Consider the following 26239-nt stretch of genomic DNA (forward strand, 5'->3'; position numbering starts at 1 on the left):
TCCAACAATTTTTAAAAAGTCTTCCAGTTATGGTGGGGGAGGGGTGAGAAAAAAACACTTTCATATAGTTTGTTTCATGTATTATTAGACTGATTATTGAACTGAGAGTCTCACTTAATGATGAGGCAGTTACTCCCCTCCCCGACTCTGAGAAATAGAACTGGCCTGAGAACAGAAGTCAGCTCCTTATATCCTAATGCATGTGACTGCAGGTTTACTATAATTACCAACAACCTGTGATGGTGGGTGACCCCGGGACACTCAACTCTTAACACTGCATGGATTCCTTATTGCTTCAGTCAGCTATACAATCTTAGGGGTTAACCTCTTCTTGACACATAAGTATGTCCAAGCCCCACCACCCGCCCCCATCCTCAACTCCCAGGTTCAAAGGGCTAGGCATCATAAGCCAAAGTAGCAGTGATTATTTGTCCAGATTCTTTCCGGAGGTTTGCAAGAAGTTTTAGCATCTCTGACCCCCATGTAGTTTTTGACTTGCCAATCTAGTATTCACAAAGTTATTATTGGCCATTCCTATGAAAGAGAGAATTCAGTCACACAGGAGAACAGCAAAAGATATAGAGGAAAATTAGAATTCACCAAGCCTAGGACCTAGACTCTTCCCAAAGTCATCTGATTGGGTCAACACTTTGCATTACATTTGCTAATGTAATTCTCACGTAATATAATACTCCTCTTAAACAATTAATCAAGAGCTGTTTTTTTTAATTGGAGTATAATTGCTTTACAATGTTGTGTTATTTTCTGCTGTACAGTGAAGTGAATCAGCTATATGTATACATATATCCCCTACCTCTAGGTCTTCCCTCCCACCCCAACCCCCCCATCCCACCCATCTAGGTCGTCACAGAGCACCGGGCTGAGCCCCCTGTGCTGTACCGCAGGTTTCCACTAGCTCTCTATTTTACACCTTTTGCCTGGGCCTGTCTCCTCAGAGTCAGAGATGAATAAGACAAGGTCAAACTGCTCCAAATGACTTTAGAATCAATTATTCAAAAAAGAAATTACAAAACACACATGGGCTAGGGTAAGTTAAGACAAAGTTTTCCTACAATGGCTTATGAATCTACTTTCTTAATTCCCTCTCAGGGGAGCTGAAAAAGAAGTTGCGGGCAGGAAAGTCAGTGATTCTTTTAAAAGGTGAGTTGGTAAGCTGGATTCCGTATCTCCAAGCCCTGCAGTGGCTCCCCATTTCATCCCAAGTGAAGCTGGTCTGGGAGGCCCACCCCCCACCTCCTAACTTCTCTGACGTCCTCCTCTGCCATTCTCTGCCCTAGTTCTGCTGTCTCCTTGCCTCTGGGCCGGGCCACCAGCATTTCTACACAGGAACTTTGCTCTTGCTGGCGATGCTCCTCCTCCAGAGGCACACGGCTTGCCCCTTTACTTCCTTCCAGGAACCAGTTTGGCTTTCCCCTGGCCATCCTATTAAAAAACAGCTAACTCCACACCCTCACCTGGGCCTTCCTGATTCCCCTGCCTTGTTTCCTTGTATTTATTCCCAACAGGTACATATGCGCTACTTCTATACTGTCTGTCCCCAGCCCCCACTAGAATGTAAACTTCCAAGGGCAGAGACTTGGTGCCTTGCTGTAATCCTCCTGTCATTAAAACAGTAAGGAGCACACAGCAGGCATTCTATAAACCAGTAAATGCACAAGAAGTAAGCCTCAGAGAACCAGGCGAGAACTTCCATACTCAGAGGTGGTGGTGTGGCAGTGAGATGAGAGAAGAGCAGGAAGAGAAAATAGAATATGACTGATCTGAAAGCAGAGCTAGATGATGCCTGAGATCCTACCTGTAAAATTATCCAGTTCCAGAGGGAAAAACCCCCACTTAAGTCCATATGAGAGCTGTGAGGAGACTGCAGAAATTAAACATGGACCACAGCTGAAGATGGTCAGCAACTCTAAACTCTGAAAGCTTGACCTACTTCTTCCTGAAGTATCTTAAGTCTAAATAGCTAGACAAGAGTCTACTACTTGGATATTAAGTTTGATTATATAATCACATGACCCAAAGTCACCTTTAAACATTCAAGTACAAATAATCTCAGAATCTAAAGGAAACCTCTTCTCATCCTCTTCAAAATGCCTTTGCAACAGACAGCTATTTTCTGTGTTCCACTGCATCTGCTGGGCAACAGATAACTCCTACTGGAGTGCTTACTGTAGTGCTTGATACTGTACCAGCACTTTACAAGCACTGACTCACTGAATCCTCACAAAATCAGCATCCTCATCTTCCAGATGAGGAAACTGAAGCACAGAGTTCACAAGGCTGGCCTGGCAGTCTGCACCTTCAGGCCACGTTCTTAACACTACAGTACCCAGAGGATCTAATATGAGTCAGTGACAACTGCCACTTATCCTGTCAGAGGTCAGCCTTGAAAGTGGATGACCCCACCAACAATACTTTGAAGTTATGTGCTTCTCTATTCCCCTCTCACAAGGACCTCCCCACTAAGCCACTTAGGGTAAGTTCGTAAGCACCTTAGGAACTAAGACTGTCAGGACCAATTCTGTCCACACAGGTATTTTTCCTGTTTGTGGTGTCCTACCCTAGCTCTTAATGCCAATGGCTTTCTCTACATGATAAAAGGCAGCTACTAAATCTGGCAGTTTAATGAAAACCTTCCTTGAGAGATCATCTCTCCATAAATAAACATCTTACATGTTGTTTAATTAATCCTTCTGTAAATAAAATCAGTCTTCTGAAAAATGAGTATATAAACAATGTTGCCACTTGCTCCAAATTTTTCCTCAGCAAGAGCTGCTAAGAAGTAAAGAACACTGTAACATCAGCACTTCCCGCCTCCGCCTCCGGCTGCCTGGCTCCTCAGAGAATCCCATCTCCAGAGTGGGAGACAGATTTAGGTACAGTTCCTTCGGAGGTGTGCTCTCAGCCCTTCTCAGAGGTTTCCTGTCCTGTATGATGTCATCCTCTTCCCTATTGTTATTGTTCTGGTTTATGGACTAGATGAAAAAAGACTAGAGAAAAAAAAAAACCACAGCCAGGTATCTCCTGCAGGGTATTAGTCAAGTTAAACACTCTCGGTACACATGAAGTATCTGATCACCAGAAAGTGGGTGCAAGTTCATTTTTTAGTATTTCCAAGTAAAGCAATTAGGAAAACCAAGTATACCAGCAATTGAAAATGTAAACCCAAAGTACTAATTTTAGCAGCAGTGTATAAAATAAGCTACTAATAGATAATTCCAATACTGTCCCATCATTTAAGAAAAGCAGAGCATCAGTGTAATCAGTTTTATAGTTTCATGATTAATAGTGGCAAATGCCTGAATTTCCTCGTTTGAATGAGTACAGATGCAGTAAAGAAAATATGACACTCTAAAAGGAAGCAAAGTCACCCATAAGGAATTTCTATACCTAATATGAAAAAGGTTTACCAACTCGCCTCCCTCCCCAACTCTCCCCTTCCTGGTTCTCTCCCATTTTCCTAAACTTCTGAATGGTTTCGGGAGGGCTATGGAGGCGCACTGGTGAAGTCCAGAACGTAGTGCCTTATGTGTTCCATGGTTCATGATCCAGAGTCCACACTGACCTCACTACAAGCACTGCTTCCCCCTGCAGCCGCACTCTCCACCCTACCCCAGGGCCAACGACCTTGCCATCTTGTAGAAAACCAACATTAGCCTTCTTTGTCCTTCTTCCTCCTCGTGTCCGATATCATCCCACTCCCCAAACCATTCTCTTCTCCACGAAGTTTTCCAAACTGTCTTCAAGACAGTTTCCTTGAGAGATCTTTTCCAGTACCTGCCTCCTCTTTTATTCAGGTTTAACCTTTGATTTTCTGCTTATTGTCCTCCCTTACCTTGAAAAAATGCTTTAATCTTCAAGATGTTAACAACACAAATACTTGTAGTTATGGCCCTTGTCTGGTGGATTATTCTGCTTTCCCTCCAACCTTACTCCTCACCCACCTCCATCCTACTGTCTCTGGGAGGGGGCACCATAGGGACCGTCAAGAGGCTCCACTGCCCCTCTGGCTTCTGGTCCAGTTGCCTGGAAGAGGCAGGAGGAGGGTGAGGAGGAGGAATTTACCCTCCTGGCTCCCACCCTGCAGTGGCTGAGACTGGCTGAGATGACCCACCAATGGCCAAGCCCCGGGTGGGCAACCTCAGCAGCCACCGTCTCCAGGCTCGAGGAATGGCTTCCTCCTCTTGCCTTCCAGGCCCAGGGATACTAACACCTCCTGCTACTGCTAGCCCAGGAGACTCCACTTTCTCCACTGGTGTCCCCAGTCCCTGCTCGCCCTTTGTAAATAGTCCCAGTTCTGCACTGTGGACAACTCAGCAGCATTGTGACCACCCTCTTTCTAAGTTCTCCTCTGCAGACCAGAACCTGGGAGCTACCTTTTCAGAACCCTTTTTCCAGCATAATCTGGGTTAGAGTTTACAAAGAGGAGCACAAGAAAGATTTGAAAGGCAGAAGAAAAGGAGACGGTAATACTCCCGGAGGTGGCTGCAGCAGACGTGGATTCCTAAGCGGCTTCCCCATGAGCTCACAAGAACCACTCACTGTGGTGTTTCAGTGTGAGATGATCGGTAGCAGCTTCCCTGACCTTCCCAATCCCAGTTCTTCCAATGGTTGGGTAAATCCTTAATTCCTCTATCAAAACTCTTCATACCTGGAATAGAAAGCTTCCTTTTGCCTGAATGAAACAATTAAATGCTCCTTAAATTACCCAGTTTGAGTGTGCCATCTGTTTCCCACCAGGACCCTGACTAATATCGTTCTTCTCTCATTCCTAGGATTTCAGAGTAGAATATTATCACTTGGGAAGGGAGAGACTTCTATTTCATGCAACATACCAGAGGGTCTAAAAATCCTCCCATAACAAAACACCTATAAATGTCAGACAAAATGCACAGCCAAGCTGCAAGGAGGAAAGAAATGCCCAGGATTCAAAATTGGTTGGGACTCTGACCGCCAGGGATGGGGTGGGTCAGGTATGCAGGACTTACTAACCATATGGTAATGGTTTTAATGACAAGGCCTCCAGCCCTCTTTTGGTGGTGGTGGGGAGACAGAACAGTCACTTTTGCATGTAAAGACTCTAGGCAGTGTCACTTGTGGCTGGATTAATTTCCATAAAGATGACAAAATACATTTTTAGGCAGTCACCAACTCATTCTCAAGGACAAAAATGTTCTTTCCTCAATTGACCCAACTTCCTATCCCCAAGGAGAACCACGATCACCTCTTAGACATCCCTAGGCAAGATGCTTGAGAACAACCTCAAACTCATCTCTTCCTTGAACTCTTTGTATTTATGGTGTTACCTAATCCTGTGACTTTTCCACCTCTTGGATTTGCCCTTTACCTCTCCAGCCTTGTCACTGCCATTCTCATCTTTCTTGGACTAGAATAACATCTCTAGAAGGTCTCTTTCCCAGAACCAATCACCTGGAACAGCTTTTCTTCACCTGCTGTTTTGACAGCATTGCCTCCCCACATGCCTTGAAGCCCTCTGGCATCTTCCCAACCCAATTTCTGCTCATCTCCACCCTCTCAATCAAACCTGCTCCATCCGCTCTGGGCCATCGTCCTGCCCTCACCTTGAAGCCATCTCTGAAACATCCCTAGGTCCACAAATTCCTTCCTACTGAGTCAGGTCATATGGTTCCCAGAACCTTAAGAGCTCCTGAAATGTGACCTTTTCCACAAGTCTTCCTTGAAGCAGGTCATTTGTTAGCTTTTCTCTGTTAGTAAAAACAAACTTAGTGAAGTGCATTTGCCTTTAACCACTATCTAAAGGTATGCACTATTGATGATAATAGCTACCATTTATTCTGTGTGTCAGGCACTGGGTAGTTTTACATATATTTCAACTTACAGGTGAGAAAAAAAAAAACAGATAAATTATGTAATTTGCCAAAAGTCACTCTTCTAGGATAAACTGAAGCTGATATCCTATAACTCAAATTCTTTTGGTTCTAAAACCCACTTTCTCTTCTTTCACTGTACCACAAATTGAGCAAGGAGCACTTAAATCCAGGTTTTAAATATTCCTAACACTTTGGGTCTTCCCTGGCGGTCCAGTGGTTAAGACTCCACGCTTCCACTGCAGGGGGCACAGGTTTGATCCCTGGTCAGGGAACAAAGATCCCACATGCCTAGCAGCACAGCCAGAAAAAAAAAAAAAAAAAATCCTAACACTTAGACAATAACTGTAGCTATCACCTATTTCCTGCATCTCTAACACAAGCCACACACTGTACCAGGCACTTTACATAAATATTAACGTATTTAATCCTCACCATGCTCTAACAAGTATTAGTGCTCCTTTCTGTAAAGTGAGGCTCAGAGAAGTTAAACAAGCAAAACATTCATAGTAAACAGACAGGTGGGATATGGAATGCCCACCCCAGAACCCAACCTGTACTTCTGACAGAAGCCTTCCATGAAACAGCAGCAAGACTTTGACAGATTGGGAGTTATTTTAGAAGGAAATCTTGAAATTTTCCAGAGTTGAGTTGACTTTCTATACCTGGGTAGTTCTATGTTGTTTGCTCTATGTATGTGCAAACATGGAATCTTCCTAAGTAGATCAGGCAAAAAGATTTGCTCAAGGTTTTGATTTGATATTTCATATTCTATATCATATTTGCAGATGAACAGAGCCTAGACCTTTCTTGGTGGCTGACAGGTGTCTCAGTACAATTAGGCCTTAAGAGTAAGATAATGTGCTGATGGTGCTGGCCTGTCCCTGGCTTGGGAGCCCAGAAAGCAGCTTAAGGAACCAACTCAGAATTTGCAAGTCTGTCGTCTAGAGGAAAAGACACCCACCGGAGTGCTACAGATGTAAGAAGTTTGCTCTGAGGGTCAAAATCTGTTTTGTATTAACCATGCAAGCTATAAAACACATCCACCTTCAACCACGATCAAATACATTGCTGGCAAAAAGTGGGAGCACAAATTCATAGCTATTAAATTAAAAAAAGAAAAAAAGCAGAGATGATATGACACCTGGTGAGGTTGGGGTGAAGCTGGTACAAACAATACCAAAAGCAGCATAAATTATTACAACCCTTTGGAAAAGCTATTTGGTAATAAAAATATTAACATCTTTTGACCCAGTAATTCTATCAATATTTACTAGATTTCTATCCTAAGGAAATCTTAAAACAACCAAGCAAAAACCACGGTACCAACGTATTCACTCCAGTGATACCTATAAGCAGAAAAGATGGGCAAGAATCTAACTTTTTAGCATTTGAAAATGATTAAACACATTATGGTATTTTCACTCAATGAAATAGTACATATTCATTGAAAACAACTGTGAAGATTCTAGCACCATAGGAAATGCCTGTTTTACATACTAAGATGAAGAAAAGTAACCATATCTGTGCTATGGTTACAACTATCTGGAAGTCATTTGGTCCAGGGCCAAACAGTACGGAATAGTGAAAACCCTTCTATTATTCAGGGAGGCAGGATTGTGGATGCATTTTCATTTCTATAGACATTAATACTTGCATAGAAAATAATCACTTAAAATTTCATTAACCTTATTTTAAAAATATACCTCTCACACTATCTCAAAAATATCTTTGTTCTGCTGACAGCAAAGCACTTTCCTGACTGAGAAGGGAAAAAGGAAGGCAGAGGAGACCCTACAAGCCCAGGGGCAGGTGGGGGAGAAATGGGCAATGTCAGGCAGGAATCCTCGCTCTAGAAAACCTGGCACCAACACCACACATACACTGTGGTGCCCAAGTGAGTGTGTACACAGAAAACACCGGCTCTCTGAGCTATTTTTCAGAATTAGACCTAAAAACAGCTGAATTCCACCCCAGAGTGGGCAGCCCTATTTTTAGACATAATCTCAAATAGCTAAGAGACCACAGCATCCTATCACCACATGTTTCTGTAACTGCATGGAAACGCCATAAACTTCTCCTGGACAGGCCAAAGGGGCTCAATCCCATTCCCATTAGATAGCTGCCTGTCTCATATTCACAAGATCAATCTAGATGAACTCAACTGTGGGCAGGATGGCCAATAGTTTTGGAAAAGGCGTAGAGCTGGTGGTATCTCTGGAGCTAGCTGGGGCTCCCTGTGGGTTTTTTCCTAACTGTTGAGCCTGAGGGCTTCTGAGATGTTATTAATTTTTTTTCCTCACTTAAAGGTTGTATGAGTACATAATTTCTAAACCTTCACAGGCAAAAAGGATAACAGAAAGCAATCAGTGTTGCCACTTATAGGCAAAAATGGCTTCATTTTATAACAGCAACAAAATTTAAAAGATACCAGAGGACTAATCCAAAGTAGGAGTAGGCAAAAGCTACATGTCGAAATAAACTTTACCAAAGGACTCCAAAGAAGAGCTCAAAAACAAAACAAAATAAACCAACCCACCAGGGAAACACATAACGTATCTAGATGAAAAGACACAGTATCATAAAGAGGTCAAGTCTCCACAGATCAGTTTATAAAACTAATAACATTCTGGTCAAAATCTCAGTAGGGTCTTAAAAAATAATTTATTTTGAAATAATTTCACATGTACAGGAAAGCAACAAGGTTCCCCAACTGATAATATCATTTTACTTTTTAGTTAATATTTCATATCATTTGTTCCACTACCTATACATATTCATTACCTATACAGTCAACCCTCTGTTATCTATGGGCTCTGCATCTGTAGATTCAACCAACCACAGATCAAATATATTAGGGGGGAAAAATTCCAGAAAGTTACAAAAAGCACAGCTTGAATCTGCTGCTTGCCTAGCAACTATTTATAATATATAGTACTCACACTGAGTTTATAACTATGTGTATGTAATGTAGCATTTACATTGTATTAGGTATTGTAAGTAATCTAGAGATGATGTATGGAAGGATGTACATAGTTTATATGCAAATACTATGCCATTTTATATAAGGGACTTGAGCATCCACAGATTTTGGTGTCTGAGGGGGTCCTGGAACCACTCCCCTGCAGATACTGAGGGATGACTATATACAGCCTGTATATAAATATTATACAGCCTGTATAAAAATTAGCTTCTTCCTGACCTCTTTGAGAGTAAGCTGAAGACATGAAGCCCCATCACCCCTAAATAGTCCAGTGTACATTTCCAAAAAAAGGAACATTCAACTGCATAACCAGCATAAAACCCTCCACACCAGGAAATCAACATTCATACTACACCACCAATCCAATCCACGGAGTCCATTCAAATTTTGTTAACTGTCCCAACAACGTTTCTTTTTCCTTTCTGGCCCAGGATCCCATCCAGGAATACAAGTTGTCATGTCTCACCAGTGTCTCACCAATCTGAAATAGTTCCCCAATGTTTTCCTGACTTCCATGTCCTTAACAGAGCATAGCCCTTTCATTCTGTAGCATGGTCCTCAACCTGCATGTCCAGGCTCAGGTCCCGCTATCTTGGCAGTAGTATCAGAGACGTGATGCTGTGCTCTTTTCAGTGTATCACATCAGGGATGGATGGCAAGCCATCCCTCCACTGGTGGTGATGTCAATCTCATTCACCTGGTCAAGCCCATCTCTGCCAGGCTTCTCCACTGTAAAGCTACCACTTTACCTTTGTAACCGGTTGAGTATCTCATGGGAGAATCCTGAGATTATGCCAACATCTTGTTCTTTGTCAAACATCCACTCATTGATGACTCCCATGTGAATCAACCACCTCTAGGATGGTTGCCAAATGGTGATTCTCTATCCATCATTAGCAGGCAGAACTTTCCCTCCTCACCCATGTATTCATTCATCTATTTGATTCTCAAACTATCCACATTTGGCGAGTGGAGACCTCTTCAAACTGGCCCCTGTATCCTTTTGACATGTTCCGTTCCTTGAGCATTCCCTTACTTCCTGGCACAAGATGTTTTAGGCTCATCATTTACTTTCCCCACCCCCACCCCTGGAACTAGCCATCTCTCCAAGGACACTTGATTCATTTTAGAGGAGGATAATATTTAGAAACAAGGATCTGAGTGCTAGGATTGTTCATTGCTATTGGGATGTCACTGTTTCTAGCTAGAAAATATTATGCATGTACACGAACACCCACACCTATAAGTACTTCTATATCTACAGTTGTATATACGTTTAAGAACCACACGTTCATCCTGACACCTCCAATTCCAACCCAAAACCCTCAAGGATCTTTCCAACCTTCCATCTTTCCATGTTTGTAATTCCCTCCTCAGATAGTTAAGACACCTGGCTTCCATTATCCTCAATATATACTTACATACTTGCTTAATCAATTTACTTACTTTGCTCAACATAACTCATCTCCCAAGCTCTGAAGCCTCATTCTTCAAGTCTCCTCACCATCACCCCCTCAACCAGAGGACTCTCCACTGTCTCTGTGAGGCTTTGATAAATGAATTCTAAAGCTCAATTAAAGAAAACATGTGAAGCTAGTCAAGAAAATTTGGGAAACTGAAAAGTCAGAAGATATTTGTCCTACCATGTATCATAACTTTTTCTAAATTATAATTAAAATAAATTAAAGGGTATTGGGATAACATGCTACATTTCTGGAATTTTTCAGCGAGAAAAATAATTGTGTTAGATCCCATCTCATGATAACCATAAAAATAAACTCCAGGTGAATGAGAAAGCTAAACATTACACACACACACACACACACACACACACACACAGAGGCATTGTAATTTTAGAAGAAAACGCTAATAATCCTAGGGAACCAAGCTGACATTCAGTTTTGAGTTTATAAATGCCATTCCTCACTAAATGGAACCCAGGCTTCTTAGAAAAATGGCTGATCCTCCAAGGGGCAAAGTACAAGGTATAAGCCTATAATAACTTCAACCGTGCCAGAAAGCCAGGATATACTTTCAGCCGAATGGAGACATGTCAAACCAGCCTGAGGGGGTACTTGTGATTTTGTAGGATCAAGCTTTTATTCCTTTTACTATATTAGATGAATTAACAATGGAAAAATTCCAAACTAGTTCTCTAGCTCTGTACGTATGAACATGGATAAATTTTAGAAATGATACATACGAAAAAGGCCTGGTGTTTGGGAATATGGTTCTAAGTGAAGGGAGGGAGGTACTCAGGAGGATCCAACTGTGACATCTGTTAAATCTGGGTGATGGGTACACAGGTGCCATTAGACTCTGTGCTTTTCTGTTTGTTTGACACATTTTGCAAATAAACAAGATTCTGGTTTCCCACTTAACCGGTCTGAGGAAACACCACAGAGTTCACAGCATGGAATTTAAGATTCTTCAGCTTCTGACACCAACAGAATTTCCAGCTCCGCTTTTCATGACCTCATTTCACACCTCCTACTCCAGTGACACCGAACTTCTCTCCATACCCCAAAGGTGCTTCAGACCTCAGGTCTTTGCCCAAGCTGTTACCATGTCTAGAATGCTAGTTCTCTGTCCACTTCTACCATCTGATTAACTCAGACGCTTCTGTGAAGACCTGCTCAAACATCCCTTCCTCGGGAGCCTCCTTCCAGTGAGTCAACCACTCCTGTCTCTGTCCCCACAGCTCCTGGCAGCATGATGTAGCAGAAAGGGCATGCATGGACTCTGAACCCGGACACAGTCAGATTCTGAACTGGTTTTGCATCATACTGTTAGTGAGATCTTGAGCACATTACTCACTTCTTAAGCTTCGGTTTCTTCAACTGTAGAACAGAACTGCCCTGGAGTTTGCCCTTGATAAGGTGAAAGATACAATGCACTATTCCACTAAGAAGACTTCTCCTGATACTGGAAGCAAGTCCCATCTTTTCCTTTATTACTGATAAATTTCAAAATAATAAGTCTAGAAAATGGCTGAGAAGGATACATACCAAAACATTAACTAGGGGAGGAATAACTTTTTACTTGTTTGATTTTTTTTTTTTTAGTAAGACTAAAGTCATGTGTTACTTATATAAAAAAAGTTTGGTTATGAGACAAAAAAGGTTATTGAAAGCCCCCCAGAACGGTCTGGCAAACAGTAGCTTAACAATCACTGAAGACTGATGCTATGAGGGTGAGGAGGGGTATGAGAGGACCAGAATGAGGATTCAGGCTAAACACCTAAAATGCAAAAAGGAGTAAGGAAGGTGCCTTCCCTCAAGGGGCCCATGTCTAACAGGAGAAACATTTACACATATGTATATTCATCTTTCAATACACATTTGAGCAAATTATCACGTTCCAGGCACTGATTCTAGGTTCTGGAGATACAGCTATGAACAAGTCTCAAGTCCCAACCTTCCATGAAAACAGCAAATAAAGACAAAACAATTACAAATAAATACACGCCAGGAACTAAGAAATGCTTAGGGAGAAGTAAGGGAACCTAAGGGGACAGAGAGAAGGGTGTAGGGGAAAGGGTGGGATTTAAACAGGATGGTTTACACAGGAAGACAAGCCTCCCTGAGGAAGTGATGTGTGACTGGAAGGAGGTGAGGGGATAGGCTGTGCAGAGACCTGTGGCAAGGAGCACAGAGGTGAGGCAGGAAAGGGCTTGGTGAAAGGATCAACAAAGTGGCCGACGTGGCCAAAGTGCAGGGAGAACAGAGGGAGGCGCAGCCAGAGGAAAGGACCCTGAGCACACAGGCCTTGTTATCATGGGGTCTGCAGACCAGCAGCACTGCCGTCTGGGTTCTTGTTGGAGATGTAGACTCTCAGGCCTCGTGAACCTACAGAATCAGAATCCGCATGTTAACATGCTCAACAGTGAGTCACATACATGCGAAAGTCTGAGAAGTACAGATGAAAGGCCTTTTAAGCCACATAAGGATGTTGGATTTTATTAGAAGGCTTTGAGCTAGAGAGCAACATACTCTGGTTTCAATTCTCAAATGGCAACTCTGGCTGTTTTTTGAAAAACAGACTTTGGGAGGTGCAAGGGCAGAAGCGGGGAGTTAGTTACGAAGCTATTTTGGTCGCCTGGGTAAGAGATGTTGGCCGCAGAGATGGATGTGGTGTTGCTGGAGGTGGTGATGTGTGGTCAAAGAGAGGATATATTTTGAAGTCAGAGCTAATGGAAATTGCTAATGGATCAGAACTGGATGTGAGGGACCCAACAATGATGACAAACAGCAGCCATGTGCCAATCACTGCTCTATGTCCTTTACAGGTAAAAGTCCATTCGGTCTGCACAACAGTCCCAGGAGGAAGGTATAGTTGAAAACCGCACTTTATTAAAATGAAGACAGTGAGGCAGAGAGAGGTTCAGCAACTGCCCAAGGCCTCAAAGCCCATCAGGCGGCAGCGCCAGGTCCAGGGAGCTTATACTCCAGCACCGTCCCTTACTGAGCAACTGTGACCACTGCACCGTTTATGGAGAGGGACAAGGCAGGCAGGGGGAGGGACTGAAGGAAACCAACAGTGCTTTGCTGGACAGGTTAACTTTGAGATTCCTAGTGGCATCCAAGTGGAGATGTCAGGTAGACAGCTGGCATGTCTGGATCTCAGGGGAAAGGTGGGGATGGAGATATAAATGGGAAGGTCATCAGCACAGAGATAGTATTTAAAGCCAAAGGAGTGGATGAGATCACCCACAGCAGTTTTTCAAACTGAAGGTTGTGAAATCAATTTAGTGGGTCATGAACGGTACTTAAAAAAAATGAAATAGAACAGAATGGAAAATAACAGTCCATGGCTCAGAGTGAGATGAAGTATGAGAACTTTCTTATGAAACTTCTGCTTCAGGCATGAGTGTCTAGGTGCATAAGTGAATGTAGTGTGCGTATACCAGGTTGGTGTGTAGTTTGGTCAAAAAAAGGTTTAAAGCCACTGGTCTAGGGATTTGTGTAGGATTGATCCCTTAATCACTCCAACATTTAGAGGCTGGGAAAGAGGAAAAGAAGCCAGAAAAGGAGAGTGAAGAGAAGAAACAGCTACTGAGGAAGAAAGGCAATGTGGGATCCCCGGAGCTGAGGGAGTGTGACATGCTGGACTCCAGATGTGCTGGTGAGGGTTGTGCAGTGTGATTCCAAACAGGTGTACACAAATGATTATGGGATGGAGAGGTAAGCACACGGTGCTGTGGAAGCACAGGGGTGGGTGACCTGTTTAAGGCCTCACAGCTGAGGGCAGAATGAAAAGGGGAGGGGGAGAGAAATGAGATTAGGATTTTTAGATCCTGACTTTGAGGGGACAACAGGATATCCAGTCTATAATTTCCATAAACAGCAAATATTTAGTCGTTCAATTTTTTTTTTTTAATAGCACCTACTATGTGCTGGGCTCTTTACCAGGCCTGGGAATACAGGGATGACTAAAACTATTCTGCCCTTTTGAAAAAGCTTACACTCTGGAAAGGAGAAAACTGCAAACAGATCAGTGCCACAAGGCAGAGCATGTAACAGATCTGACGACGGCACGGGCAATTCTCCTTTCCAACCACACTGCTCACTGCTGGCCAAGTCAAGTCCACCATTCCATCCAGACCAAGTGTCAATACCTGTACTCCTACCTCTTGACTTGTGCTTTGCCCCTCCCAAAAATGTTTCCCATATCTGTGTCATTCTTCAGGGCTTGGCTCACATCTGACCTCCTCACTGAAGCCTTCAGGAAACACTCAGTGATTCTGCCTTCCCTGAAGAGCTACAGCATTTCTTGTCCACACACCACTATCCAGTGCCTGGTCCCTGCCTAGTCCTCACTTCCCTACCTCAGCTGAGTGCCTCATTTCCCCAACTAGGGTTACATGGTTGAAAGCATGTAACAAACCTCTTTGACATCTGCCTGGCATTCTAACAGCCAAACAAAGACTTGCTTCCCCACAACCCAATTTAAATACATTTCAGCATTATTACTAAAACAGATCTGATCATGTCACTCCCTGACCTCTAAAACCTTCCCTGGCACCTAATCATTAGTACAACACACAGACAACTCAGTCTTGTCTTCTAGGAACGCCATACAGCGTTCCTCTTCCCTGTCTCCCGAACACTCTAAAGCTGGAACAATGGCAATCAAAACAAATATAAAGAAAAAAGATGTATAGACATGAAATTAAAAAGGAGACATTCATCAAACTGTTGACAACAGCTGTCTTTGGAGTGAGACTGCAGGGGACAGTCACCTTCCAGGAACTGGTTTAATGAACATGTTAACTTTAAATAAATTTAAAAAGCAAAGAAATTTAATGACTGCAGCTATTTTTACTGAGTCCTTACACTATGTGCTAGGCAATATATTATAACAAGTCTATGATGTAGTTATTAGCCATTCTGCAGATGGAGAGACTGAGGCTCAGAAAGTTGAAGTAACTCTCACAAGGTTAGTTAGCTAGTCAGTGAAGAAGAGATGCTGGGATTTAAACCCAGGTCTAAAAAGAATGTGCCCTTAACCTCTCCTGTCCTTATTCTTGTTCAGTGCATTCCCCAGTGCCCCCACATACACCTCAGCAGTCCTTCCTTTGTTCTAGCTGGTTCCTCTGCCTGAATAATGTTAGCTTTGCTGACATGCCATTCACCTTTAAGGACTAGTGCAAATTCTGCTTTTCCCCTAACTCCTCCCTAGAGGAGTTTACCAACATTACCTGAGAGTAATTAAACCCTCTATTTCCCCAACAGCTAGTGCTTTGGCTCTCCTACTGCCATACATGTAGCAAGCATTCAAAGGCTGGGTGAATTAAGTTGACAATGTAAATTCTCCTTCTGACAAAAGCAAAGATAACAGATGGAGACCAAAAGCTTTCATCTGTGAGGGAAGTTAATCTTGAGAATGAGTTTCTATGATCCCTCCCTCATTCCCCGCTTTCAGCCTCACCTCTCTGCACCTCTTCCACAAAAGCTGAACATTACAGATCGCCACTTCTGATGAACAAAAACCACGTAACTTATTTAAAAATGTAAATAGTGTAAATCAAAAGGTTTTTTTTTAAGACATCTTAAATAGTTTTGAAAATTGGTTACCTTTTTCCAAAGGCTCTGACCTTTGCAGAAAAGTATTTTTTAAGTTTAGCACAAAGAAATGTGAAAATATTAAAAGATACTATACATACACATAAACACGAAGAGACGACAGCTAGTCAATCAGACATGCTTAAAATGCAAAAAGCTCTTTTAGCACCATCTGACCACATCTGAATTTATGAGCAGAAGTTGAGGCCAAACGAACAACACACTGTAAAACAAAAGCACTGCCCCAGCAATTTTAGAAAGGAAATACAGGATGGGATGAACAGATTTTAACGTGTTCTTAGCTTCCTGGGTAAAGCGATGAGAAATGCAGTCAACTGAAGCATTAAGACTTGATTTTACTGGAGGTACCAAGACCACTGGTCAACCTGCCAAATGAAGCAAAGGCAGAACTGAGCTCTATGGGTGCAGTCCACTCCAGATAAAAGCCAGTGGACCTTTTTACAGTTTATGGGGTCCTCTCCGTATGGCTGGGGATGCAGGCATGGGAGGAATACTGTCTGGATGACTGATTCCTGTGAAAGAGCACAGGAATTAGGAGGAGCTGAGGTGAGCCAAGTGGACACACTCTACAACTTGCACCATTGCCTCAAACTCACCACAACTTGAAAATACTGAGAGACAACGCTTTGGTTCCTGTTAAATGCATGTATAAGCTAAGTGTCCTTCTAAAGATTACTGAGCTTCCCACTTAAAAAGAGAGAAACAAAAAACAAAACAAAAAACCCCACAAAAATTCCACACCTATAAACAGCTGGAAGAATCGTTTCAAACGTGTAACAAACTTCTAAACTCCAGCTCCAAACTAAAGAGAAAGAGTCAACTTTAAGTCTCCAAGAAGAGCCTCAAGAATCAGCAAATTGATCTGGAGTTGGAGGATTTTAAAGAAATAAAAAGACAGATCATTTCAGTAGCGTAGGATCTTCGTGAATGGCTTTAGCTCTCAACTGTATTTTATGTTCTCATTTCATTTCAAAAAGGAAAAAAAAAAAAGGGCAAGCCAGAACCATAACAAGGAGAGTGCCAAGTGTACAAATAACAGGCACTGAGAGACAAAAGAAACTACTCCTGACAACTGTTTGCTGTCTTTCTCTAGAGATTTGCAAAACGGGATTTCCCTGGTGGCGCAGTGGTTAAGAATCCGCCTGCCAATGCAGGGGACACGGGTTTGAGCCCTGGTCCGGGAAGATCCCACATGCCGTGGAGCAACTAAACCCGTGCGCCACAATTACTGAAACTGCGCTCTAGAACCCGCGAGCCACAACTACTGAATGAGTGTGCTACAACTACTAAAGCCCGTACACCTAGAGCCCGGCTCCACAACAAGAGAAACCAAGGCAATGAGAAACCCGCGCACTGCAATGAAGAGTAGCCCCTGCTGGCCTGGCGGCAACTAGAGAGAAAGCCTGCATGCAGTAACAAAGACCCAACGCAGCCAAAAATAAATAAATAAATAAATTTATTTTTTTTAAAAAAGAGAGATTTGCAAAGCAATAACCATAAAGCCCTCCTTGACTGCCCCCGCCCAATCAGCACACAACCATTTCTCCCCTTACGGGACAGTGAGAGCACCAAGCCTTGCTTTCTCACCTAGGAGTCAAACCAAATGTCTTGAAGAAAGAGACCAAGAAAAACATGTTTAAAAAAACTTCTGGAAATAGAATTTTATTTTAGTAACCCAAATGAGCAAAAATACAACTTTATTTTTGCAAGGTACAACTGCTTTCCCTATTAAACCTGTTTTCAATAGATTCTCCTGAGTGATGTACTGGAAAAAATACTACATTTAGAATCAGGAAACCTATATTTAAATACTAGTTTTGCCGCACTTGTTCTGTGACTTGGGCAAATTACTTAACCTGAAAGTCCCACTTTCTTCATTTGCAAATTACCTACCTTGTTGCCTCACAGGAATGCTCAACAATAAATCTGTAAACTGCTAAGTACCACATAAATTAAAGTGATCATTATCAGTACTACCGTCATCTCTCACTTTCCCAGGTAAAAATCTGAACCAATGACAAAACAGGCAAGAGACAAGCAACAAGGAAAAAAACTGGGAGAAGTTATCTATTAATCAATCAAACAAACAAAATACAACAAAACCCTAAAAAACAAAATAACAAATGACTGATAGAAAACCACTCTGTGACAGTTAATTTCTGTGTCATTCTCTAATTAAGAAAGCTCCCATACCCTGGGGTCTATAGTCCATTCATAAAAATCACAGCAGGGTTAAATTTAAATCTTCATCAGTGCTCATAATTCACAATCAAAATGCCAACGGAGCACATTCTTATTCTATAGGCAGGAGCCGCAAGCCACAAGACAAATCCCCACCTTCCCCACTGAGGGACAGCGGCTTGACTGTCAAGACCCACTTGGAGGCAGCTGGTCTCTGACAAGCAGGGGAGCGTCTCTTCCTTCCCTGACCACTGGCATGGAATTAGCAAACACCAACTTTAGTTATTTTGAAATAAGCCCATAGAGAACAGGTGGCTGATGAAAAGGCATCACCACTTGCAATCCCTAATTTTGAAAATAAAAGTCAAAACAACATAAACATCTTCTGAAAAATCAGCAATTTCCAAACTTTCTAGATGGTTATATCAGTAACTAAACTTTATCTGGTGATTACTATGAGTCAGGCAATATTCTAAAAGCTTTAGTTATTAACAAATTTAATCAGCACGACCACAGGTAAGTACAATTCATATTTTCATTTTTTAGACAAGAAAACAGAGGCACAGAATAGTTATTTGCTTAAGGTCACACTGTTAGTAAGTGGCAGAGCTGGGGTTCAAAAATCGGGTAACTGGCTTTGGAGACCATCTCTAGATACTGATTCTTGGAGAATCCTCTGACCAACACTGCTTGGTTTTCCTGACCAGTGGGCCACCTTGTACTCAGTGTCACACTGAGATGTAACCAAGACTACAGTGTGGTGTCTCTCACGTTATGGTCACTTGTTTCAAGGTGAATGTTCAAATAACATGAGCCCCTGAAAATAAGGTCTCATTTTCTGCATTCAATAAAATAATTAGGGAAAAAAACTGAATGAAATATATATATATACATCTTTTAAAAGGTAACAAGAAGCTAACAGGATAATGAGGAATTACCAAGTTAATATCCTAGAAGGAATGGAAACCCAAAGATGTAATAAGACTGCTGATCTGCCGGAGGTGGTCAAGGGGCCCAGTGGCATGCCTGCCCTTCTAGGCCCTGCATAGGGAGACACTCGGTAACCTCGGCCCAGCCCCAAACCAGGGGACTGAGGCCCTAAAGGGCTGCATCCTAGGAGTAAGAGTGAACTAGAAGTAAACCAGTCTTCTCATGGACTCAGCTTCAAATCACCAGGAGAAGATCTCAAACTCTCAACCCAGATTAAAGTAATCCTAGTTCGCTAGTGCCCTCAGACACCTGGAAAAAGCAAATGAAACTCTTCCTTGGAAAAAGACATGAAGGCCTCTAATTATTTCTATAAATAATGTTGCAAATACTACATCTAGCACACAAACACATGAACAGACAAAATACCATGAGTAAGAACCATCATAAACAGTCAAAGACCCAAAGGGACTCCAGATAAATGAACTGAGAAAAGGAGATTATGAAACAACTATATTCACTCTGTTTTAGGAAATAAAAGCCAAGCTTGAAAAATTTAGCAGGGAACAGGAATCCATAAAAAACAACATAGCAAATTTGAAAGGACCCAAACTTTTCAGTTTTTATTGTATTTTTCAATACAATAAACCTATCCACTGAGTTCTTAATTTCAATTAAACGCAGATTAGTCAAAGAGAGAACTGGTTAAATGGAATACAGGTCAAAAGAAACCACCCAAAATGAAAAATAAAGAGGATAAAAAATATGGGAGAAGGGATAAGTGATCAAAAGGAAACAGTGAGAAAGTCTAACATACCCATATAACTGGAGTCGCAGAACGAGAAAAGAATGGGGACAAAGCAGTATGTGGAGAGACTTGCTGGGAATCCTCCAGAACAGATGAGAGAAATCAAGCCACAGATTCAAGAAGCCTGGTGAATACAAAATCAGTGATCTTTATTATCCTAGAACGTCTTCTAGAAATAACATGGCCTGTTCTGTAAGTTTAGTGCCACAACTAATTAACTAGGGGCCAGACACAGAGAATGTAAAGACGCACACTCTCAGCATGTGAAGAGCTCAAAGTCAATCACTTAGAAGAGATATGTAAAATCACAATAATCTAATACTCTCTCTACCTTTGCACTACTGAAAAGAAGTGGGGGAAGAAAAGAAAAGGAAAAGGCAGAAAAAAATGCTAGAGAGAAGTATTTAAAAGGAAAATGGGTTAAGCTTAAAGGCAATAAACGAAAAGGTGCTTGCAGGAGTAAAAGTAAGGACACTCCAATGTTAGCCAAGATCCAGGCCTAGATGTTATTTCCATTCCGTTCACTGTGCTAATTAAGCATACCTCACAATCTAAACTCAAAGTCCTTGGCATGAGAAATTCAAAGAAGAATCTTTTCTTCATACCTTCTCCCCAATCTACCTAATTAAAATTTTTTTTAAATGTTAAATCTAGGGGCTTCCCTGGTGGCGCAGTGGTTGAGAATCTGCCTGCCAATGCAGGGGACACGGGTTCAAGCCCTGGTCTGGGAAGATCCCACATGCCACGGAGCAACTGGGCCCGTGAGCCACAATTACTGAGCCTGCGCATTTGGAGCCCGTGCTCCGCAACAAGAGAGACCGCGATAGTGAGAGGCCCGCGCACCGTGATGAAGAGTGGCCCCCACTTGCTGCAGCTAGAGAAAGCCCTCGCACAGAAACAAAGACCCAACACAGCCATAAATAAATAAATAAATAAAATAAAATAAAATAAAGTTAAATCTAAACAGACAATTCTGACTTAGCTCTTGGCTCTATTCATGGTGACATAAATAATTCTAATGAGCATCTGTTCCTCTATTACTTGAGACAACGTGGAGAAGCTGGCTCTTGGAAGTTCAGGTAGAGGAAGGAGAGTTCCACCAGGAGCTGAGTGAAGAGCAGTCATTTGGGAACAGAGACTACCTGTAGTGAAGTATACTACAGGTAGTATAATGTGAAAATATAATTCATGGAATCCTCAAGTTATATGAAAATCAATCTTGTAAAAAGCCCAAGGATCTCTGCCTTCTAGAAAACTCAAACTGCTAAGGGAACCCTCCAATCCAAGGAGATAAAACACAGGGAGGGAAACAGCTTCTGTTGTTGCCCTTCCCTCAAGCTTCTGTAGCATGTACATCCCCGTACTGGGAATCAAGTGGGAGAGGAGTTGGCACTAATACATCAACCCTGCTCCCAAGTCAGAAAGCTGACATGCAAAGCAGGTGATACTGAGCAATGTGTTGATGAAATAAGGCAAACCCTTTCTGAAGCCTAATGCTACTGAAGTTTCTGGATAGGCTGTCCATCACTTGGGAGCGCTCCTGTGATTCTGTGTTTGGAATATGACCTTCAGACTAACACACAAAGACATGATTCAATACGTAACTGTAAATGTCTCTGTCTTAGGAATAAAGTGGCTTACAATATTTTACGCATACTAGGTCTGCCTCTCAAAGCTTGGTTTCTCCAGATCTCATGAGTCTTCTGAGCTGTACAGGCTTCAAAGAGATCAGGAAAAAATACAATGACTAAATAAATATACAGACATCAAACAATCTTCAAAATCATTCAAAATTTCTTCTGTTTCTGGGATTCAAGTACTGTTCAAATGTGCATACAGGCTTATTCATATCTAAACCAATGTGTCAAAAAAATAAAAATAAACCAATGTGTCTTAGGAATTCCAGTGGTCCAGTGGTTAGGACTCAGAGCTTTCACTGCCAGGTCCCAGGTTCAATCCCTGGTCAGGGAACTAAGACAATGTGTCTAAACTAACTTGTTCAAATGTTACTAGCAAAAAAGAATCCCAAATTCTCAGACAATGTAAATCACATATCTGATATCTGATCAGAGTCTAGTATCTAGAATATATAAAGAACTCTTACAACTCAACAATATAAAGGACAACAACCCAATTAAAAAATAAGCAAAGGACTTTCATAGACATTTCTCCAAAGATATACAAATGGCAGACAAGCACATGAAAAGATGCTCAACATTATTAGGGAAATGCAAATCAAAACCACAATGAGATACCACCTACCCGCTTGGATGGCTATAATCAAACAAGGGAAAATTACAAGTGTTGGGCAGGATGTAGAGAAACTGGAACCCTCATATATTGCTGGTGGGAATGTGAAATCGTACAGCCACTTTGGAAAACAGTTCCGCAGTTCCTCAAAAATTATATACAAAAAAAAAAAAAAAAGATTATATACAGTTACTATATGACCCAGCAATTCCACTCCTGTATATACCCAAAAGAACTGAAAACAGAGACACAAACAGATGCCTGTATGCCAATGTTTACTGCAGCACTATTCAAAACAGTTAAAAGGTGGAAACAACCCAAGTGTCCATCAACAGATGAATGGATAAACAAAATGTGGCATATACATACAATGAAATATTATTCAGCCATAAGAAGGAATGACGTTCTGATATGTACCACAACATGGACAAACCTTAAGAACATTAAGCTATATGAAATATGCCAGACACAGAGGACAAATATTGTACGATTCCATTTATGAAATATCTAGAACAGGCAAATTCAAAGAGACAGAGAGTAAATTAAGATGGTTAAAATGGCAACTTTGTCATATACTTTTTTTTTTACCAAAATAAAAAAAAGAGAAGTTAACGTGCAGCCATTTTTTTTTTTTTGGCCATTCTGTGTGGCATGCAGGATCTTAGCTCCCCAACGAGGGGTCGAAACTGTGTCCCCTGCAATGTAAGTGTGGAGTCTTAACCACTGGACCAGCAGGGAAGTCCCACGTGCAGCCATTTTGGAAAATAGTTTGGCAGTTCCTTACAAAGTTAAAATACTCTTATACAATCCAGCAGCCAGGTTCCTAGCTATTTACCCAAATGAACTGAAATTTATATAAACACAAAAACTTGCACATTAATGTTTACAACAACTTAGTAAACTGCCAAAAATTGTAAGCAACAGAAATGTCCTTCAATAGGTAAATGGATAAACAAATTGTGATATATACATACACTGGAGTATTATTCAGCCAAAAAAGGAAAGAAGTAATGATACATACTACAATGTGGATGAACCGAAAAACATGCTAAGTGAAAGAAGCCAGGCACAAAAGGTCACATACTGTATAATTCCATTTATACGAAATAATCAAAATAGGTAAATCCATAGACAGAAAGCAGATTGGTAGTTGCCAGGGGCTGGGGGAAGTGGAAAACTGAACCATCTGCTTAAGGAGTATGGGGGTTTTCTTTCGGAAGTGATGAAAATATTTTGGAACTAGATTGAGGTTGTGGGTGCATAATGTTGTGAATGTACTGAACACCACTGAATCGTTGAACTGTTCACTTAAAAATAGTTAATTTTGGTCAAAGGGTACAAACTTTCAGGTGTAAAATGAATAAATTCTAGAGATTTAATTTACAGCATGATTAGTATAGTTAATAATAATGTATTATATTAAAAATGGTTCATTTTATATTGTGTGAGTTTCACATCAATTAAAAAAAGGAAACAAAACCAAACCCAGGGTTTCCCTGGTGGCGCAGTGGTTGAGAATCTGCCTGCCAATGCAGGGAACACGGGTTCGAGCCCTGGTCTGGGAAGATCCCACATGCCGCGGAGCAACTAGCCCCGTGAGCCACAATTACTGAGCCTGTGCGTCTGGAGCCTGTGCTCCGCAACAAGAGAGGCCGCGATAGTGAGAGGCCCGTGCACCGCGATGAGGAGTGGCCCCCGCTTGCCACAACTAGAGAAAGCCCTCGCACAGAAACGAAGTGCCAACACAGCCATAAATAAATAAATTAATAAATAAAATTAAAAAAAAAAAAAACCAAAGGAGGTATCTTGAACCTAGGACACCCAAGAGTGAGTAATCTCATTACTTGGTGCCCCCCACCCTTACTCATCTCCCTCAATCCTGGCTCACTCCTGTGACTTTCAATCGCCAGTCCTGCAAACACGTGAAGTACTGAAGAACAAGCTGCTAAATGGGTTTCAAACACTAAATTCACCATTGTTTCTTTTAATACTAACCTACTTCTCCCTTAAGATCTGAGCACAAACACTAAAAGCTAACCTTTCACCAACATTGTTCTAAAATATCTTTGTGATACCTTCTGCGAGGCTCATTTAAGGGGGACAGGACAATGGATGTCTTGACCTTTAGACTGCCTCCTGCCGCATGATGCCAACCTTTCTGCCCACCTGTTCAGGACCACAATCTTGCTAAGCTTGCTGGCTCTTACTGCTCTCACTTCTCTAGAATCAACAAATGTTTTCTAGCACCTTCTCTTCTCTACGGCCAAATTTTTTATAATGTATAATCACTGATCTACCTGTTTGCTTCCCTCACTATACTGCTGAACACCCTGAGGACAAGTGCTGGCTGGGACTCATCCCAGAACTCTGAAAAACAACTGCTGCTGCTCATCCAGTCATTTCTGACTTCCTGTCGTCTATTCTAACGTGCAAGACCTGCTACATTTCATTCTTTACCTACCTCCACCCTGACTTCTTTTCCAAAAGGTTCCTAACCACCAAAACAATCCTTAGATATGGACAAGTCTTCCCTGTGCCCAAAGTAAATACAGTTGGCCCTCTGTATCCACGGATCCAACCAACCGCAGACTGAAAATATTTGGGAGGAAAAAAAAAGATTCCAGAAAGTTCCAAAAAGTAAAACTTGAATTTGCTGCACTCTGGCAACTATTAACTAGCATTTACACTGTATTAGGTATTATAAGTAACTTAGAGATGGTTTAAAATATATGAGAGGATGTGCATAACTTATATGCAAAACCTATGCCATTGCATATAAAGGTCTTGAGCATCCGCAGATTTTGCTATCCCTGGTGGGGGTGGGTGGGGTGGTGTCTCCTGGAACCAATCCCCAGCAGATACTGGGGGACAACTGTACCACCAATTCTGTGCTTTGCCTACTTTTGTTCTTCTCTACTTCAAAAACTATTCACAGTCTGCTCTCATATTCAATGCACTGCAGAAAATATAAGGAGTGTTGACAACCACAATCCTTGGCCTCAAAAAGGACTGGGAAAGAAGGCAAGAACATGTTTAGAAGGGTATAATAAAAAGTGAAGATTAAATGTACACAAGAAAATTACAAAATGCCACGAGAGAAACACCCAGGTAAGGGAAGGTTAGGCTTCATGGAAGAAAGAGCATTTAAGAAAGGCCTTGAAAGATGGTGATCCCAATAGATGATAGAGAATGGGAAAAAGGGTACAGATGTATGCATGGAAATGGGAACACAGAAGCTGCACTAGAGAATACGTGTAGGGAAACTGGGAGATGGAACTGGAAAGGCAGGAAAGGGTCCTACTGCGGATAACAAAGCAAGGCATCTACATTTACTTCAGCACACAAGAGGTGTATTTTATTTTTAGTTTTTATTTCTTTAATTAATTAATTTATTTTTATATATTTTATTTTTGGCTGCGTTGGGTCCTCACTGCTGTGTGCGGGCTTTCTCTAGTTGCGGTGAGCGGGGGGCTACTTTTCATTGCCGTGTGCGGGCTTCTCATTGCGGTAGCTTCTCTTATTGTAGAGCACGGGCTCTAGGCGCGTGGGCTTCAGTAGTTGTGGCTCGCGGGCTCTAGAGCACAGGCTCAGTATTGGTGGCGCACAGGCTTAGTTGCTCCACGGCATGTGGGATCTTCCCGGACCAGGGCTTGAACCCATGTCCCCTGTATTGGCAGGTGGATTCTTAACCACTGCGCCACCAGGGAAGCCCAAAAGGTGTATTTTATTTTATTTTATTTATTTTTATTTTTTTAAATAAATTTATTTATTTATTTTTGGCTGTGTTGGGTCTTCGTTTCTGTGCGAGGGCTTTCTCTAGTTGCGGCAAGCGGGGGCCACTCTTCATCGCGGTGCACGGGCCTCTCCCATTGCGGAGCACAGGCTCCAGATGCGCAGGCTCAGTAGTTGTGGCTCACGGGCCCAGTTGCTCCGTGGCATGTGGGATCTTCCCAGACCAGGGCTCGAACCCGTGTCCCCTGCACTGGCAGGCAGATTCTCAACCACTGCACCACCAGGGAAGCCCCAAAAGGTGTATTTTAAAAGATTTTCTGGCAGTTGTTAGGAAGAGACTGAACCACGGCCCAGGGAAGAAGAGTTACTATTCAAGAGGCTCTGACAGGGCTTCCCTGGTGGCACA

The 26239-nt window shown here is 42.0% G+C and overlaps 1 protein-coding gene across 6 annotated transcripts in view; it reads right to left on the minus strand.

Annotated features, from left to right (window-relative positions):
• Positions 1–26239, minus strand: part of TCF20 (transcription factor 20) — a 190886-nt gene that overhangs the window by 54524 nt on the left and 110123 nt on the right. The gene's annotated exons all lie outside the window — the stretch shown is intronic.

This window comes from Orcinus orca, chromosome 11 (genome assembly GCF_937001465.1).
Source record: "Orcinus orca chromosome 11, mOrcOrc1.1, whole genome shotgun sequence".
Classification (NCBI taxonomy): Eukaryota; Metazoa; Chordata; class Mammalia; order Artiodactyla; family Delphinidae; genus Orcinus; species Orcinus orca.